Here is a 19,720-nt window from a genome sequence, read left to right on the forward strand (position 1 = left end):
AAGAGGAGCAGTGTCCAAATGGTCCCGCCGAGCATGCGGTGCCTCTGAGGGAGGTGGGCTTGAGTCTCCATGTCGTGGGGTGTCTTCTGATCGGGTGTAGGTTTGTTGGCACTTTTTTTTTTGGTACCAGGGATTGAACTCTGGGGCACTCTACCACTGAGCCCCATCCTCGGCCCTATTTTGTATTTTATTTAGAGACAGGGTCTCCCTGACTTGTTTAGCGCCTCGCTAAGTTGCTGAGGCTGGCTTTGAACTTGCGGTCCTCCTGCCTCAGCCTCCTGGGCCACTGGGATTACAGGTGTGCGTCCCTGCGCCCAGCAGCGGCACTTTTTCATGTCCTGCTTGGATGCCCGTTTCCTCCCAGTGGTTACCAGCTCCACTCTGACTTTCCTCTGAAGCTCTGCCTTCACCTCCAAGCAGACAGAGTGACCAGGGGCCCACTAGAAGCCGCTCTGTGTTGGGCCAGAGAGTCACCCAGACTAAACCTAGGTATTTTTTGTTTTGTTTTGTTTTTTTAATTTTCTCATTTTTCTATTGGTGCTTTATAGTTGACATCGTGACTGAACCTGGTTTTCCTCCTCCGTAGGATGGGTGGCTGATGCCCACCTGGACAGTTCCTGGAAGGCCCAGGGTAGGGAATGCAAATGCCTCCCACACCGAGGCTGATGAAGGCGTGTCCATCCCCGTTACCTGGATGAGCAGGGCTCTGCAGGTCTGCTGTGGCATTCAGACGCTCCCCCTCACCACTAATGGTTACTGAAGATAATTTTTCAAAAAACGTTAGAGGGGCCATGAAGGTGTAGCTCAGTGGGTGAGTGCTTACCTAGTATGTGCAAGGTCCTCAGTATGGTTCCCACCACCCAGGAAAAAAATCAAGTCGATTTTAGGATTCTTGGAAATACTGGATTTGATTTTTATCATCATATCTTAAGTGAGTAAAATAGCATTTCTATAACTGTGATTCGGAAGTCCTGGAGAGCCCCTGGGTTTTTCTCATGGACTGCAGTTAGCATCTTATCACAGCTGTTTTGAAGTGCTGGTTCTTGTCCAGTCTGGGGAGCATTGTCTCCCTGTCCCCTGGCACATGCTGTGGAAGCTGTCTGACCAGGATGCCTTGTGTCTGTCCAGCCCCATTTGCGTTTGTCACCATCCCCGGTGCAAGGGCTCTCCGGGCCTGGCTTGGGCTGACCAGTGCTGCAGCCTCCCTGGGCCCCAAGGGCTCACGGCCATGAAGCCAGAAGCTTCTCCCTCTCTGTCAGGCTTGGCCACATTTCCAGTAAGGCCCTTTGGGGACAACGCAGGCAGTGAGGATCAATTAGCATTTCTTCTTTCCCTCACCACTCCAAGAGGACACACGCAGGGGATTCTCTGTGCAGGTTCAACAGCTCTAGCAAACGGGAGGAGCTGAGGCCGTGGGTGCTGTGAAGACCCATCCCGGGTATCCTTTCTCCCCGGGAGCGGTGTTTCTGTCTTTCCATGTATTTTGCCTGCCTTTTAATTCAAGGCGTGTGATTTAGAGAAGTCAGAGCGTCGCATTACAGTGGTGTCAAGCCGGTCTGTCTGATTTGATTCTAGCATCGCATGCCCAGAAAGGAGGCTGGGAGCCTGCTCTGCCCCCAGTTAGCTGGGAGAGCCCAGCAGTTGACCCCAGGGTGCCAGAGATGCCCCAGTTTCCTGTCCTGTAAAATGGAGCTACTTGCTTCTTCTAATAAAAAGACCTTTCCTATAGATGTGAAAAAAGAAATTTAAATAGTATGCAAATGCTTTTATTTTGATTTTGGTTCTGGCCCGAATCGACATGTGAGACCACGTTCTGAGTTGCCGGCATCCTTCCTGTTTCGGGTAGAGTCTGTGAAAGTGATTATAGGTAATAAATATCTTTTTTTTTAAACTTATTGCAGAGGCAGTTTTTCCACCATTAATGAGGGTAATTTGACTTGGTTGAAGAATTGCAGTTCTTAAGAATTAATGCAGTAATCCAATTCAGAGATTTAAAGAGATCTAAGATTTTTCACAGGTCGCGTGCTAGTGAATGTGCTCCTATCACATAGCAGCTAATGGGCTTGAACGCCAGTCTGTCATTTACCGCTCCTCGCCAGCCGCACAGCCGCTTTGCCCTTGGTGCCGAGTCTAGTTTCCAGCACTGCGGATTATTTAGCCAGGGTGGTGTATTTGTAACACTTGGGAGAGATAGTATCCCATTTCCCACAGCCACTAATTACTGTAAAAACTGGGGTTATCTTTCTTAATTACATGTTTGAATCCTAATCTGCAGAGGTCTGAGGACTATCAGGCTCAGAAGAGCTGCCTTCTTGCCTTGCTTTCTCGGATGAGGGTCTGCTAGTTTTTTAAAACGTATTTTAAAAACTAATTCATGGATCGTTGCATTCATGCACGTAGGTTGATTCTTAGGAATGTGGAGGGTTAGGTGTGTCGTGTCCCCAAAGCTGTGTTTTTGATCTCGAGGTGTTATAAACAGCTAAGGATGGTGTCTGAAGGCCGATTCGTGCCGGATGTTGAGAATGCTCTTATTTCCTGATCTCATTACATCCCTTGATAATCCTGTTTTGAGGCCCTTGGAAGCACTGCGTCTCTCCACGTGTTTCCCGGTCAGCATGGCTGGGCTGTGTTCATGGGAACCTCTGTTCCTCAGTTAGAGAAAGGACGGGAGTCTAGTCATTGCAGTGCCGAGGGCTGTCTGCAGCACAGGGAGACAGCTTCCCGGTACCAGGAGCCACCTGCTCACGTCTGGAGGCCGCACTTGCTTCTAAGAACCCTGGAAAGACAAACAAATAGCTGAGGGTCACTGCAGGGCCATCTCGTGCCCTGTGCTGTCCTCGAAGACCTGCCTGACAGGTCATCAATTTTGAAACCAAACAACATGCCACACTCTCAGGAGGAGGGACAGCCTGGAGGTGGAGCTCACGGGGACACCTAGAGCTGTACCTTGGTGGAAGTCTGTGTCTTCCAGGACAAAACAAGGTAGAAAGCTCTTGGATGTTTTTAGTCAGTTGGGGGAATCTTCTAGAATCTTTTGTCAGTCACTAAGGGGGGGTAGATTCCCAGCAGACCCACTTGAAGGCAAGGATCCTGTGGCAGGCTGGGTTTTGTTTGTTTGTTTATTGATTGTGTGGGCAATGGCAAGACTTTGCAGAGCTCAAACTCCCAAACTGGACAGGCACATCTGGAGAGCAGATCAGTTACCAACCGAGAATCCTCATTTCCAAAGAGAAGCGGCCATTTCTGGAGCCTCCAGGAAACAGCAGGCCTCTGAGGCTTCCAGAAGCACTCACAGTGTGGTGCCGTGGACCCTCTCTGTGGGATCAAGGTCTGACCACACTGTGTGCGGTTGCTGTTCTGCAGGGTGGCGGGGCTGGGCTGGCCAGGAGGCACAGAAATCAAGGCACATGAAGGATAGAGCAAAAGGTCAGTTGGAAGGACAGAGACCAAAAGGAGGGCTGCTCATCTGAGGGTCAGACATCCATCAGAAAGCCCTCTTGCCGACTGCTTCCCCCTTGCCTTCCCTCTCCATCCCTGCCAAGGATAGATGGCCCTCATCCTGCTCACGCTATTAACAAAGGGAGTGTTTCCTAAAGGAAGCCCAGCCCTGCAAGTCACAGCCCGGTCCCGGAGCTGACCACAGCGTGGGTCACAGAGAAACTGGCAGCAAACGCGACTTCCCCGATGTCCTGCCACCCAAGGGGCAGGCCTAGTTCAGTCTCTATTTTTTCCATCAGTCATCTATTTTTTCTTAAATGTTGGATTTCTCTGAGAAAGAAAAATAGATTTTAAAATGTAAAAACCTGTTCTTCAATTGAGTATGCAAAAATCTCATTGCAGTATTTATTCCAAACCTGCTCTCATAATGTTCAGTGAAGGAGAAAACAGCAAAAAAACAGTTGTTGATGGACTTAGCACAGAACTGGATTAAATAAGCATTAGTCTGCAGAAGCTGATTACAGGAATATGAAAATGCAGTATCTTAATGGTACATATTTTTATGTGGCAGCTCAGTTGCCTTTCATTTCGCAGCTAATATGTCTATTCTTATGAGTCATTTACTTCTTTAATTACCTTTTGCAGGCAAGGCACCATGGTATATTAATGTGAATGATTTTTACTGCCAGTTTATCATACAATGCCCCAGAAGTTGAAAGGCGTAATTGACTTGGAAGAACAGCACATGAAGGAAACAATATTTAGCTGACAGTTTTCCTTGTACCCTCTGTTGACGTTTATGAGTTTACACTGTGCTAAAGGAGTAATAAACACAATTTTCTTTCAATAACAAGAAAGGGTAGCTTCTAAAATACATTTGTGGAAAACACATTTGTTCATTTCTTGAATAATACGAAAATAACACATTTCCGGTGATAAGACCTCTCGGATTGCCAATTGAATTAAACCTTTCAAAGTGCATTTATAACCTGTCTCAGAGCATTAGGAGATAGATATTAGGATTCATGTGATCGGATCGGTCTAATGAATATTTAAATTACAGACAGATTTGGGGGAAGTCGCGTTTAAATCTGGATGTTGGGGTGAGACTCTGGTGGAGGGGGCTCCCAACTTCCCAGAGGCAGGAAGGGAGCTTGGGAATTGGAAGTGGGGTGGAGGGGGACTTGGAAGGCAGAGTCTGTGGGCACAGTTGGGAAGAATACAATCAAGGAGGCAGGGCCCAGCCAACCCTTTCAAGGTCTGGCCTTGGCACTGGTGACACGCAGCCCTGGCTGGGCCCTTCTGCCAGGAAATCTGGGCCCTGTGGTGTAGCTGTCACTTCTGCAGGCCCCCTGGTCCCCAGTCCTGGGTCCTCCCCCTACGTAGAGGGAGTCCAGCTTCTCATGGTTTCCTGGATTGTTTGCAGTCCTGTCCTCTGCCCCCTCATGAAAGTTTTCTAGCCATTTGTTGCTGAGCTGGTGGTGAGCAAGGCCAGCGTCTCCAGAGTTCTGGCCTGCTGTAAAGGGAACCTGTCAGCTCAGCATAGCTCCGCTGACCCTCCAGCGCCCGGGGCAGCTCTCGGTACCAGGCACTCTCCGCGGAGAGCATTCAGAGGGGAACTATTTGGGGGCCAGCTGGTGGGGGCTTGTTTACTTTTCTCTCTGTGTTCCTGTCCCAGACCTGGACGAGTTTATACTTCATCTTTAAATGGATACTGTCCCCCTCCTTCCTCAGGGGAGGGGCGTGACCTCTTCTTGGTGAATTGCAACTTTAGGACAAGATGTAAATCCCATGGGACTCCAAGGACTTCCTGTGCAGGTACTCCCGCTGCTGGATTTCCCCCCAGTGTGTGGGCACAAATGGTTCAGGCAGAGAAGCACCCAGATTCATTACTTAGCGCGTGGAATGATATTTTTTTCATACCTTTTGGGGACTTTTTCTCTACTACTTTTGCAATTTCTGTCGCGTCTTCCGAAGTCAACAGAGAGCACAGCTTGAAAGTCCAGCGGCGCTCCCTGCTCTGTGGGGTCCTACTGACCTTCTCTCCCCCCAGGTCCCTTTGCCTTCAGCTGCCCAGCGCCTGGAAAAGGAGGCAGAGTTGGTGCTGGCAGTCGTGTTTCCTTGGCTACGCGTGAACGTTCCCCTGTGTGTAGCTCCCGTGTGCGTGCACACCTGTGTTTGTGGGTGTCGGGTGGCCTGGTGGGCACGGGCCCTACCTCGCCTCTGTGGGTTTCCTCGCCTCAGTGCCTGTTTCCTGTGTGGCACTGGTCACATTTGTGCCCGGTTATAAGAACTGTGGGGAGCTATCACTAAACATCCATGTCCATGCCAGGTCATAAAATATCCAGGGACAATGGCTCCTGTCACCAAGTAACCACTTCAGCCTCTGTCCAGGCCACTCTGGCCCCTGCAGATGAGAGGCAGGTTCCAGTCCCACAGAGCGTCAGAGCAGAGCTCAGAGAGCATGGGCATTGTTCTGAAGCTCCCGCGTGAGAGGCTGGCTCAACCTGAGCTGCAGTCACTGTGTATGGGAGCAGGAATTCCATAAATGGAGGTGAGGGGAGCAGGAGTCTTCCCCTTTAAGGGACCAGGAGGATCACAGTATGAAAAACACTCCATTTAAAATTTAAATGAATGCACTTACTTGGAAATACCATAGAGTCATAATCTGTTTGTAAGGTGACTGACATATAAAGTGCTTTTTTGTTTTAAAGTTAAAGAAACAAAAAAAAAAAAAGCGAATTTCGGGGTAAGGTTGCCCGTGTAAATGTCAGGTGTAGTATAACCTGTGCTCAATCCGGGAGGCGAGCAAATAACCTTGGTATTTAGGACCCTGCCGTTCAGAACATGCAATTGTATTTTGTTGTGTCTTTTTTTTTTTCTTTTTTAAGAGGACTACATTAAGAGGTCACCTATTAGCTGAGCTTGTGCTGTCTGAGACTAGGCCGCTCGGTCTATTAAATTCCAACCACTGTGTAAACATGGCAGTGTTGTTCTGGGTCCACCATGGCCATGGGATCGGGTTTCACCTGCCTGCACCTCTTCAAGCAATTAGAGCAATTAGCATGCAGCCATTCACATTCAGGGATTCAAGGTCCAGGGTGACATTCAAGTCCAGGAGAGTCTGAAAGGCAGAGAGAGGAGGTCCAGAGCCTGACTTCCATCCCAGGGCCCTGAGCAGAGGATTTCTCCTTTAAAGATGGCAGCTCTTTAATGATGTTTTTGTGAGATTTAAAAATGACATATCAGAAGTTGTTTATATCAAAAAAACCCAGCAGTCATTTAATTATACTAATGAAGGTCTTTATATGTGGCAGGGAAAAAAAAAAAGCTGGAGACAGCCCTGTGACATGGAGTGTCACTTTGTGCATGGGCGGAGGGGGGGGGTCACCCTTTGCAGAGGGAGAGCCTGTTCTGCTATGTGCAGGGAGTTTACATTTCACTTTTACAGTAAGCCACACTGTTGGGGGTAACTGCCACAGCTACAGCAACATGAGAGGTTCACGTTGGAGGATTTGGAGAGTAAGTGTTGAAAGCAACTACTTTTTTTTTTTTTAAAGGTGAGAGAAGAATAGCGGAGACTTGAACAGATTGATCTGATACTGTTTAAAGCAAAATCACCAACTTCATATAGCACATTGCATTGTTGTAGAGGCAGGACAGAAGGTGACTTTTAAAAAAGCACCGGGCTGAGAATCTAGTAGGGTGTTTGCTTTCTGTTTGTTTAGTTGTTTTTTTTTTTTTCTCTCCCACATTTGTAACTTAGTTACCCAGGAATCTTGTTTGCACAAGGCAAACCCTAAACTGATTACAGCTTTTAAAATTGGGTTGTACATTTTTAAATCCATATCTCAGTGATGGTTTATTATGCCAAAAAAATGGGGGGGGGCAGGGAGAATGCTAATTTTAAATAGCCAAGCATTCCACAAAACAGTTCTTGCTTTGCTGTCCCAGAGGGTTTTCACAATCAGGAGTGACAACCGCAGGCTACATCCTACTGTGGAGTCCTGTTGTCCTTTAACCTGGAGCTGCTTGTTCCCATCAGTGTTGGTGAACACACAGCTCTAAGGACAAAACTCTGTGGAGAAGCACCTTTTCATTATGTGCTCTGACTTTAATTAAAATGAGAGGCTTTGTTAAAAAAAAAAAAAAAAAGTAATTGTATGCCTCTAAGAAAGTTCTGGCAAACATTCCTTTAAGTCATTACCCTGGTTGGCTTGGGCGCTACTGGGTGGGCAGCAGGGACCCATCCGAGGGACGGAGGCCGCTGCCTGTCTGCAGGACTAAGGAGCCCTTTGCAGGGAGCTGGGCTGCTGGGTGCTCCCAGGCGCCATCTCTAGCTCCTTGGAGCCCTGCCAGGAGAAGTGTGTGTCCTGACCGCCCACTTCCCAGGTTCTGCGCCTTCTGATCCTACATCACAGAGCGGAAGCTGGGGTGTCGGTAGAATGCGGCATGTGGGCGCTGAGCAGCAGCCTCTGGCTCTCCTGCCCTGGAAACCATTGCTAGGAAGTCATGGCCAGGACTGGGACTGGACCGGAGGCCAGGGGAGCAACTGCATTGGCCACTCCACCCTCCTAGAGGGGCAGGGTGGGCAGGGGCTCCAGGCTCCAAGGGAGGGGAGGCAGTGGACCAGATTGGCCCCATTTCTCCCCCAGCCTGGTCCTCTGTTTCTACGATCTGCCTTTTGAACTGTTTTTGTGGCTGATCAGTTCCACCTAATGTGTCTCTTGATTTCTGTATTGTAATACTCAGGCGACATGCTGTTCTCTTCATTTTTATAAGCTTTAGATGCTTCTGCCTGTCATATTCCGGCGGTTTATCTTCGGCGTCTGGATTTGCTTTCAGACTTGAATGTCTGTCAAGCTGCCGTTGCTTTGAATGTGAGATCAAAAGAAGATGAATTCCAGTAAAAAAATTTCCTTCCATGAAGAAAAGATGGGGGCCTATGTAAACACCCGTGACAGCTCCCAATGAGTTATTTTAGCCGAGTATCAGCACCTGCGTGACAGGCCGTCCAGTACGCCGTGCTCGGTGACATATCGGGGGCTTCCGTGGCAGAGGAGCAGAGCAGTTTGCGGGAGCCCTTTCTTCCTCCTTTTCCCCCTTGAACATGGCTGTTCGGCTCCCCTTCCTCTCTCTCCAGCCAACCTTCTGGGCCTCCTGCGGTGGGCTTTTCCTCCGGGTACCTGTCGAGTCCCTCTGGTGACAGAAAACAGGACTCGGGTGCTGAGCTGGAGAGGTTAAGGAGAGTTCGGGTGTACCAGGCAGGCATCTGAGATAAGCAAGGAGCTGGTGGCTGGCGGAGACAGAGACTGTGAAGGAACAGCAGCAGGGCCAAGGGCACGTCCCTGGAGTGCGGGGATGATGGGCTCTTTAAAATACATGTGACCAAATCCTCCAACGCTGCAGAATCTGAATTTGCTTTCTTTCCTTGTCTGTCTTTCTTTCCTTTTCTTTTCTTTCCTTTTCTTCTTTCTTTTCTTTTCTTCTTTCTTTCCTTCTTCTTTTTTTTTTCTTTAAGCATCCTGCCTATGTAAATGTCACTACAAAAATATCTCAAGAGCAGGTTTCCAGAAACCCTGTTGGTGTGTCTGTGTCTCTGCCTGCGTGAGCCGAGTTTGGCGGGGCGGGCTCCAGCCAGGGCACACTTGGTGCACCATGTTGGTGCTTGCAGACCCGGAGTGATTTAGAGACGCGCAGCATTAATAGATTTCTTTAAGTGCTAACTTTGAAAATTACCTACAAGCTCCAACTGATCTTTCAACTTTGAAAGTGAAGAATTACTTGAGGAATTCTTGTGGTTTCTTTGTCATTTGCTGAGAGCCCAGCCAGCTACCGTGGAGGCAGAGCCGGGAGGTTGCCTACAAAGGGCAGAGTTCCAGTGTGCGCTCTCCTCCGGCGGAGAGCTTCAGCCGCTCAGCACTTCCTGTTTATTCAAACATCTTTTTTAACCACTCGGCAACCCCCGCTTCAACAGAAACAGCCAGAACCCATCTACAGCAAGAAGACGGAAATCCAAAGGCAGGCAGTGCGAGCTCCCTCCGTCAAACTCCTCATTTTCTCTGTAAGTGTCTAGAGGAAAAAAAAAAAAAAAGACCGTTGTTGCTGGGTTGAACTTTTAAAGGAGGGATCTGTGCTTCTTAGAAGGTGTGAGCCGGGCAGAGAGGGTGCTCCAAGTGGTTTACTGCCTGCTCCCTCCACTCTGCCCCAGAGACTGGAGAGGCGGCTGCCGGTCACTCCCTGCTCATCACTCTTGCTTGCAAACGTGTCTCTGGATGTAATCAGCCGAGTCTGGCCAGCAGAGCGGCTTCCCAGGCTGAAGGTGGCCGGAGCCGGCTCTGCTCTGGCTGAGGATGCGCGTGGCCGTCCTCTTCCTGTTGGTGGGGCGTAGGGGGACGCGGCCGGTGCCTGTGTGATTCTGCCTCCGCAGACTGTCCCCCGGCTTTGGCGCCAGCACACCGGCTGCATTGGTGCATCGGTCTTGATGATCTGTGTCCCAATTTCATGCCAATCAGAGCCCGATTGCTGACACACGCAGTCATGGTCTCTCTCCTCCACATGGTGTTGTTGGAAGAGAGTGGGCTGCTCAGGGAGGGGAGCCCCCGCCTGGCGCTCCAGGTGGCTATGGACTCCGGTGCTGGAGGGCTCTTGCAGTTTTCATGGTAGACGCCTGGTTGGGCAGGGCCAGCGGGGACTGGGCTGGGAGGGCCAAGCGTCTGCTCTCCCAGTCCTCTCTGTTGAACTGACATTTTAAACACATGGTATGACCCTTTTTAAAAAGGCCACACCCTTTCCTGCCCGTGGTCATCCCGCTGGCCTCTCCCCTCCCCATCTTCCACCCTGACCCCAGCTTCAGGGGAACTGGTATCCAGGTGCTATTTTTTTTTTAAGCTATACTGGTCAGAGAATAAACAGGAAATGGAAAAATGTCTCTTTTGATCTTCAGAGAATTGTTATTACCCTGAACCTTGTTTGTGAGTCCCCAGACTAAATCTCCTTGAATCTCAGTGTGTGAAACAGCAACTCTGAGAGCACAGAGAGGGACATTCTCTGCAGTTGTGCAGACCTCTGATGGGAGAAACATGTACACACACAAGATAAGTAAGTGGCCACGGCGGCTGTTTTCATGTTCCAAAGTCGTTCTGCTTGGTAAGGACAAAGAAAAATGATGTTTGTGGCTCTGCCTTGAGGACAATTTGTTTAACAGTAGGAGTAATTGCAGGTAAGATGGAAAGAGAGACTGCAGGTATTTACCCAGATGCTGGCGCAGGTGTGGCGCCCGGGCTCCGCGTGGGAACCGTGGGCTGCCGTGCCTGTCTCTCTGCCTGTTTGATGACCGTGGTGCTCCTGCTCGCTGCTGGTGTTGCTTCTGGACGGCGCGTCTGGTGATTTATCAGAAGGGAAGGGAGTAGCTGAAACTCAGGGACGTGGGACCCAGGTCTGTTTTGTTTTCCACTCAGAAAGCCTTGCCCTTTAACAGATACACAGAAAATAATGCACTCATTGTTTTAGGATAAAAGGAAATTATACATGTCCTTGTTATTTTTTTTTTAAAGGCAAGCGAGTTAACCCTTGAGGTTCAGGAGACTCTGTCTCCTGAGAATTCAACAGGCTTCTGTGGAGGATTGACCTCGCGTGTGGGGCTGCGGAAGAGGCGGTCCTGGGAGCGGGTGCTCGGTAATTTAGGGTTTCTGGATACTTCATTCAGTTATGGCTGCCTCGGTAGGGGCTCCTTCATGGTGTCCCTGAGCACCTTCTGATGGTGACACCATCCAGCCAGGCCTGGTGGCACCTGCCTGGGATCCCAGTGCCTCCGGAGGCTGAGGCAGGAGGGTCCCAAGTTCCAGGCCAGCCTAGGGAACTTAGGAAGTCTCAAAGTCGTGAATGGAAAAGGCTGGGATGTAACTCCGTGGTCTAGCATGTGGGAGGCCCTGGGTTCAGTTCCCAGCGCTGGACAGACAAGCCCCCTGCCACGCAGTGTCATCAACCCAGACTCCTGACCTTAGATCTGAACACGGTCAGCTCAGCTGAGGGACTGTGCACCAGGGGCTGGGCGGCCAGCTTCAGAGTGATGCAAGACAGTGTGTTGCGTCCTTGCTCTGTGCTGACCGGGGAGGCCTGCCTGTCCCTCAAAAATACCGCCTTGCCTTGATCACCATGTACCGTATCTCATGATCTTCAGGGTCCTTATCTCAATATCCTTATCTCCAGGGGCCAAAGAAAAGGCTTCTGCCTACCTTCAGTGTGGATTAAAAGAACAAGCAAACCAAAGTCTGGGTTTTTTAATTCTCAGGCGGGTTCTGCCTGACTCTGGGAGAGTGTTTCTACAGAGGCGTCCCTGGCCTACCTGGAGACCGACACATTCTTTACCGTCCAGAGCCTGGTTTTCTGGAGGCGCTTCCTCGCACACAACCATCCTGAGAAAGTGCTGTGCGTGATCCTAACACAATGCCCGGCCCAGGCGGATCCAGTCCTATAAATCACAGCTCAGAATCTGTCTCGTCGCCTATACTGTTTTGGAATGTGAATTGAAAATATGCACACGGAGGGATTCCCTCTGCATTGACTATATAAGGGAACAGGAGCAGAGGCCCAGGCAGCCCGCGCCCCAGGCCCGTCCACGGGGGTTGGTGGCTGTGCTCTCGGGGATACAGCAGTGGCCTGTCCACCTCCTCTGTTGCCATCTCAGGTGACCCCGCAGGGGCCGTCGGGCTGCATAGCAACACCTTATAGTTAAGCAGAGCCTTGTCTGTAGGAATCCAAGTGCCCAGTGAAGGTTGCCTGTTGACGCTGTGGACACCCTGGGGCGGGGGGCTGCAGAGACTGTCCCATCTAGAGGTGGGGAAGTGCTGCTGTGATGTGCTTCCCAGTCTCCAGTGTGTCTGTGTTTCGTGCTCAGCAGGCGGATGGTCTGGATGCCCTGGGAAGCGTCTTTCCTGTGACACGGTCAGCCCTGACCACAGGCAGCCTCCTCAGAACCATAGGGTGGTACCGTGAAGAAACTGGGCTGGAAAGCGGAGCGCCCAGGACACTAGTGGGAGGGACCAGGTGCTGAGGACGGGTCCTGCTTCCTTCCCATCCATGTAGGGTCAGCGTTAGGGTCAGTAGTTTTTAAAGGTACAGTCTGTCTGATGGTTGTTTTGTTTCACTGTAACATAACATGACGTTGGCGACTTAACTTCACAGAAATCCAGCTAGTGTGCTCTCTGCCCAGCACCTGGGAGCACTTACTGAGGTCCAGTGGGTTGGGAGCTGCTCAGTGGAGGGGTCTGTGGGGTAGGAGAATCGAGGCCTGCTCTTCCTACAGACTCGGCTGCCTGCTGCCCTGGCCCTGGGTGCCTCCGGCCTGCTCCGGAGGCCCTGCAGCCTAGTGTGGGAAGGGAGACCCTGTAGAGTGGGGTGGTGGTGTTCGGGTTTCGTTTCTAATGCTCTTCGTATGTTAGAAGCTTGATGCATGAATGAGTTTGGAATAATCTCTATTCAAAATCTTAATTTTAAAAAGTAATTATTAAAAGTCTATAAATAATGATTCCAGTGTGGCTGAAGGAAGCTGCTTCCCTACACATACTACCAAGTGTTGTGTCACGTAAGGACAGTAGTATTTTTACTTGATTTTTAAATTATTTTCCTGATTCATGTTAGTTCCTGTCTTTGACCATGAACTAACCCCTTTCATATTCAATAATCAAATAGAAAGCATTTTAAAAATCACTTAGGAAGTGCTTCTTGGTTGTCAGTCTTTAGCCTACATACATTCCGTTTATTAAGTATGACATAGCTACTGTTATTTTTTCCAGTTCTTACAGATGAAGACACTCAGGCACAGAGAGGTTAAGTAACTTGTCTGGGGTTGCATGGGTAGCACGTGGCCGATCTGAGCTTCCAGTCCAAGCACAATGACTAGTGCTTGCTTAACCACGGTGAAGGCTGCTTCTGTAGAGATAAGCATTACTATTTTTTCAAAGCGTACTTTTTTTTTCTTTATTTTTTTTAAGAATAACTGTGATTCTCTCAGGGTCAGTAATTCCCCCAAATTCCCAGCGAATCATGATTCCTTCATGCTTGGAGACTCACGTCCCACCTGATGCTAAACTATGGTTGCCGGGAGTTCCAAAGACCACGGTCGCCCTTTGAGCACAGCTCCGTGAGCACAAGTGTTGGTCAGAGGAGCCGTTTGGTTTTATCCCCCTTTTAGAGAAAGCCTTGTTCTGTTTCCCTGGCACACCCAGCAGATGGGTTTCTCTCGCTGGCTTCTCTCTCAGGATCAAACCTTTTAAAACCTTAGTGACAAGGCTGCCCTTCACTTGGTCCCACTGGCTGAAGATGTGCTCCCCGCTGCGGCTGCGTTTTCCTCTAATAATCTGTTCTGTCCAGCGGGCAGCTGCAGGCCCAGGGCTGAAGGGGCCCTTGAGCGGCCTGAGGTGCTGCCCAGGCTGTGTGGCCTGGGGCACACTAGGTACATGTCCTGCCCACGTGAGGCATTGGAACCATCCACATGGCACCCTCCTCCTCCTCCGCCTCCTTGGTGGCACCGCCTGGGTCTGTCCCCTCCCACCCCAGGGTCACCTCTGAATTACCTGCCTTTGTCACCCTGCTGTTCTCTCATCACTGGGGGCGGGGTGTGGAAGTCTGTGCTCACGTATGTGCCCGGTGGCCCATGATGGTGGCAGATACCACCCTGGACAAGAAGCTGAGCTCCAGGCTGAATGGGCACCTCTCGAGTGACCCTGACAGCTTCCCCCTCTGGTTATGTTTTCTCATCTGCTGACTGGGTATAACCATACCTCAAAGGACGGTGGCCGTCAGGCCTGGGGCCCACTCCTGCCATCCCAGTGACTCGGGAGGCTGAGGCAAGAGGATGGCAAGTTTGAGGCCAGCCTCAGCAACTTGGTGAGGCCCTAGGCAGCTCAGTGAGACCCTGTCTCAAAATAAAACAATAAATGGGGCTGGGGCTGGGGCTCAGTGGTTAAGCGCCCCTGGTTCAATCTCCAGGACCAAAACAACCAAAAGGAACAGTGGCAGGTATCATAAGGCAGGTGCTCTGCTGGACACTGGTCTAGCCACACACACTCAAGAAATTGTAGCTTTTGGGCTGGGGCTGGGGCTCAGTGGCCGAGCGCTTGCCTAGCACATGGGAGGCACTGGGGTTCGATCCTCAGCACCACATAAAAATAAATAAAGGTATTGTGTCCATCTACAACTGAAAAAAAATTTTTTTTTAAATTGTAACTTTTTAAAATTGTGTTCCCTGTCCTCACTGACCAGGGGTCAGGGCAGTTTTAAAAATGCAGCTATTTAACAACTTCTGCCACCACCACCACCCCACCCCTGCCACAATATGTGATTATAACCGTGTGAGAGTCTACAGTGGATCAAACCTGTGGGTCAAGACCAGGCCGGAAAGCCCAGCAGCTGGGCCGAGGGACGTGTTCAGACCTGGAGAAGGTGGCGCCTTGGCATAGTCAGTCTGAGTTAGGAAGGACTCCTTTTGAAAGTCCTCCCGTCCTCAGGAATGTCCCAGGGGCTTGAAGATGAGATGAGGATTGGGGACATGGGGACAGCGTGAGTATCCCAAGACAAGGTGGAGTCAGGGAGATGGGGTCGGGGGAGCAGGCTGCCTGGCCCGGGAGCCCTGCCTCTCTCCTGCTTGGCACTTTCCAATAGGAAGGCAGGGTACCTGTCCCCTGGGCCTGGGGACGTCGGGAACACCACTGCTTGTGGGAGATGGATTGTGAGCGCAGTTTTCAGAAAAGGTGGATTGAGATATGGAGAAGATGGCGGGTGTCGCAGCCCTGGGCAGAGAACAGGGAGGGCCCAGCTGCAGACCTGGCCACAGCTTGTAGTGCCCTGGGACTGGGAGACCTAGCAGAGAAGAGCCCGTCTCTCCTGTCGGGGAGTAAAGGCAGAAGACGTGACCCACGGAAGCCCGCAGCATCCAGGAAGCAGGGGGACCCTGTGTCCATGTGCCTTGGCCTGCACTGGCCAAGAGACCTGCAGCCAGCTCAGGGCTAATCACAGTGACCTTGGCACAGTGTGATTCTCAGGTTCTCATGAGACAATGTTTGTTTGTTTGTTTGTGTTTTTTCTGTACTTGCCCCTTTGGAGTTGTAACCTTGAAAAAGTCATGGAACCTCACATTCTCCTTCTCCCCTTCAGATCAAGACGCAGAAACCATCTCCCTGCCTCCCTCCGAGAGGCCCAGACAGGAGATAAAATGCTGAGTTTAGCATTGCCTGGTAACCAGGGAACAATCCAGCACATTGTCTTGATGTCAGCGTCACAGGCAGGGAGCTGCTGGCCCCACTTGCCCACGCTGAAGGTGCTTGGGACTGAACCCTGGGCCTTCTGTGTTGCAGACAAGCAGACCTGAGCAGCACCCCTGTCCCTTATACTGTCCTGCAGGTGTCTCTTGGCACTTCTTAGTGTGAGAAGCGTGGATTACTGGAGAAGAGCAGGGCTCCTCTGCCCGTCCTGAAGGCAGGAGTGACAGTCCCACCTGAGCCATTCTTGGCTTCCGCTGGCTTCTCTTCTCTTTCCTTGTCTCCGTTTCTGCTGGAGTGTCCCTCATAGTCCTTTTCACACTTTGCTCCAACTTCAAGCAAGAAAAGGAAGGTACTTTGGGAAGCAGAGCATCTGGGATGTTCCTGGTCCCCTGGAAGGGTCCCGAGCTCATGTGACTTATAAGAACAGGAAGAGGGCACCATGTGTTTTGAGCAGGAACTGGGTTCTGTTTCTATTCCAATCATGAATAATCGTTTTGAGTGGAATTCTAGCCAGAGTCTTCTGCAAGCTTCAAGATGAGCCGGTCTCCTCCCGAGGTACAAAAAGACGCAAACCTGCGCTATTCATAACGAGAGTCGCCAGGCTCCACCTCATAAAAGGCATTTGCAGAAAAGAGTGGGTTGGTTAGGAAGCGAGTGGATCCCTGTGATTCACGCTCACGTCTGACCCCTGCATTTCCTGCCTTGGGAGCCCAGAGGAGGACTAGGCCGATGCATTCATTTATTTATTTTTCAGCAGAATCTAGTCCCGAGGGAAACGCGTTCGTCGCCCCATGCAACCTAACCTTGGAGACATTCAGTAATGCCCTTGACTCCGGCTTCAGGCTGCCCCCGGCCACAACCCCCAGGCTGTGATCTTGTCAACTCCCATGAGCTCAACAGGCCCAGGCCTGGGCAGTGCCTGAATGGAATCCCTCCAAACACAACTCAGGTGCCGGAGCCTCGGCTGGTGATTCAGCACTGTCTGGCACTGGCCGCCCAGCCGGTGGCTCCAGGAGCTGGTTGCAGGACCTGTGTGCACAGGAGGAGGAGGGGAGGACACTGGGCTACCTTTCCCCTCTCTCAGGAGAGACTTCAAACAGACTTCCTGACTGTTTGCAGCCATTAAACTTAGTTCACCCGGTTTTGCAAGAGGAACATAGATATCACCCCCCCCCCCCGCGCCGACACACACACACCCCATTTTTGGTCTCATGAAAATTCATGCTCTTTGGTGGGAAGTAGCCTCTGAATGCCTTCCAAATAAACAAGGTACTCATCATTGCTAGAGGATCTAAGCCATGCAGCCCTCTACTCCCTGGGTTTGCTGGTGGGAATGCTCACAAAAGAAAGCCTCCTCTCAGGGCTTTTGGATCTCCCTCCTCCCAGGCCGCTGCAGCCGGTGCCTTGGGGTAGCGCCTGCATTCCCAGCTAATGCTGGGAAAATACGGCATGACACAAGAACACCATCGAAAAACTCTTTCCCCTCATCCCACTGCTTCTAAAAATAAAGGATAAAAGAACTATCACTTGCCATCCTTCCTCTTAAGAAAATATACACCAATGAAGAAATGACTGACATAGAAGTCAGACATGGTGGTGTGGGACTGTCATCCCAGCTACTCTGAGGCTGAGGCAGGAGGATCACAAGTCCAAGGCCAGCCTTAGCAACTTAGCTAGAGTCCATCTCAAAATAAAAAGGGCTGGGGGTGTAGCTCAGTGGTAGAGTGCTTCCCTGGCATGCATGGGACCCTAGGTCCAATCCCTGGTACCACAAAATAAACAGATAACTGTCACATAAAAGAAGCAGAAGCCACACAGCTCACATTGTACCCAAGCTCATGTCTGAAATTCTAAGGCAAAAGACAAGTTAGGGACCTAGATAACAAGGGTCACAGCAGTGCTGACTGCGTGTGCAAATCCTGGAGAATAGGAGAACCCATCCGTGGAGAGACGGGGGACTGGCCTGGAGGGAGGCCCTCGTGTGTGGTATGGAACAGGTTTGTCCACAGGCAATGCTTCACCTGGCCTCACCTCTCCCCTCCGAGGCCCAGGGGGTGACACTGCCCGTGGCCCTGTGACCCTATTTCAGCAGATAGGGTAATTGTGCTGATAGGGAACTTGGGCTTTTCAGTTTTCCATCCTTTAAATATTTAGCTCAAATACAGACTGTCATGTTGTAGGGGTGGGATTGTCCCTGCACCAGGTTTTCACACTTGTGTTTCTTCCTGCTTTTTCTGGTGGTCCTGGAAACGGAACCCAGGGGTGCTTCACCACTGAGCTACGTCCGTCCCAGGCCTTTTAAAAAATCTTGTTTTTGACAGGGTCTCACTAATCTGTCCAGGCTGGCCTCCCGAGTGGCTGGGATCACAGGTGGGCACCCCCACACCTGGCGTCATGTCTGTGTCCCGCAACCTCATTTGCCAAGGCTGCCCAGCACTCGAGGGAAGGGTCACAGATGCCAGGCTGGGTCCAGACGGAGCCCACAGAGGTGTTTCCCCTTCACCTTTCCATTTGGGAAACCCACACACGTGTCCCTTCAGAAGATGGCTGTCCAGGCCTGCCCTGGAGTCAGGGGAACTTGGGGTGGATGACGCTATAGAGAGCCTCCCCCCAGGTTGCTGTGCAGACTCTGAATCCCCGTTGACCCCAGGCTTCGCGTCTACCTGCCTTGGGCACTGAGTCAGGTGAGCTGAGGACCCGAGGGGGCGCAGTCGCACCCCCCCCCCCCCGCGGCAGGATCCTGGAGCAGGCGGAGCAGTGGCCAGGGCCAGGACCTTGCCGAAGGCCGGCTGCAGAGTGGCGGTCACCCCTGGGCTGCTCGGGGCCATCCATCCTGCCCGGCCAGGGCTTCCTTGCCCACTTGGCGCCCAGTCTTTGCCCATCATGCACTGCACGGTCGTCCCTGCATTAGGTGTCTGGTATTTCCACAGGCACTAGAATCCCTCCGAGGTCACCTTGCTTTCCCGCTGTCCTTTGCCAAAAGACATTATGTTCTTAAACCTCTGGTTTGGGAGACCTGGTTCCTGGCATGCTATTTCCTCCTGTGAGAGACGTGGTCCTGCGAGCCCCTGACCTTTCCCTTCCCATCCTGCACCCACTGCTGGGTCTCCCTGCTTGCTGGTGCCCCGTCCTCTGTGGGCAGTTGGCCTGCATGTTAGGGGAGCAGCCTGGGGTGGGCAGCTGGAGCCCCACCCGGGTAGCCGGCTCCTGCGTTGGGGAAGGCCGGGGGCCAGGGTATGCAGGAGGAAGGCAGGTGAGGACAGGGCCTGTCCTGCTGGTTGGCCCGCTGCCCTCTCGATGCGTCTTACCAGCCTTCCCTGCCACAACGTGTGCCAGCCAGGGTTGAGTGGCCCCTGAAATTATCTGTGGAACAGGTTTGATCTGCAGCGGGGGTAGAGGCTGGAAAGGGAGTTCGAGGAAGGCTGGCTGACTCAGACCCACCCTGAGGGTGGACTTCTCAGCAGAGGCAGGAAGTAGCCAACCTGGTCGGCGGCCGGCAGCTAGGGCCCTGCCACCCTCATCCCAGGGGGTTGGGGACCCTGGCTGATCTCTGCTGCCCAGCACTCGAGGGAAGGGTCACAGATGCCAGGCTGGGTCCAGACGGAGCCCACAGAGGTGTTTCCCCTTCACCCTGCAGCTTCTTTACAGAAGGGCAAATTTGATTTGAGTTTTAAGAACAGCTAATTCCTTATTAGCTGAACTCTAAAATCATTTAGGGGAACTGATGGAGAGGTGCATGTGTCCAGCCCAGGGCTGGGGCACAGCTTGGTGGGAGAACACGTGGGACCCTGGGTTCGATCCCCAGCACCAAAATAAATAAATAAATATATAAATATATACACACGCAGATTTAGATATATAGACATATTTATAAAGATATAATATTTATACATATTTATATAGATATATATTTGTAGGTGTATTTATATAGATATATATTTATGCATATTTATATGGGTATGTATATTTATATAGATATATTTATATAGATATATATTTATACATATTTATATAGATAT

At 51.1% G+C, this 19,720-nt stretch overlaps 1 protein-coding gene across 9 annotated transcripts in view; it reads left to right on the forward strand.

The window, feature by feature from the left end:
* The window catches only part of Foxp1 (forkhead box P1), a 528,005-nt gene that overhangs the window by 372,262 nt on the left and 136,023 nt on the right, over positions 1–19,720 (forward strand). Inside the window, exon 1 of one of the 9 annotated variants that reach the window (XM_046425585.2) lies at positions 9,285–9,502. The exons of the other annotated variants lie outside the window; for them this stretch is intronic. The gene's annotated coding sequence lies outside the window, so the exon portion shown is untranslated. Of the gene's footprint in view, positions 1–9,284; positions 9,503–19,720 lie in introns of those variants that run through there. 9 annotated transcript variants of the gene reach the window in all.

This window comes from Marmota monax, unplaced genomic scaffold (assembly GCF_021218885.2).
Source record: "Marmota monax isolate L192 unplaced genomic scaffold, Marmota_monax_Labrador192_F-V1.1 WCK01_AAM20220418_F8-fsc00028, whole genome shotgun sequence".
NCBI classification, from domain to species: domain Eukaryota; kingdom Metazoa; phylum Chordata; class Mammalia; order Rodentia; family Sciuridae; genus Marmota; species Marmota monax.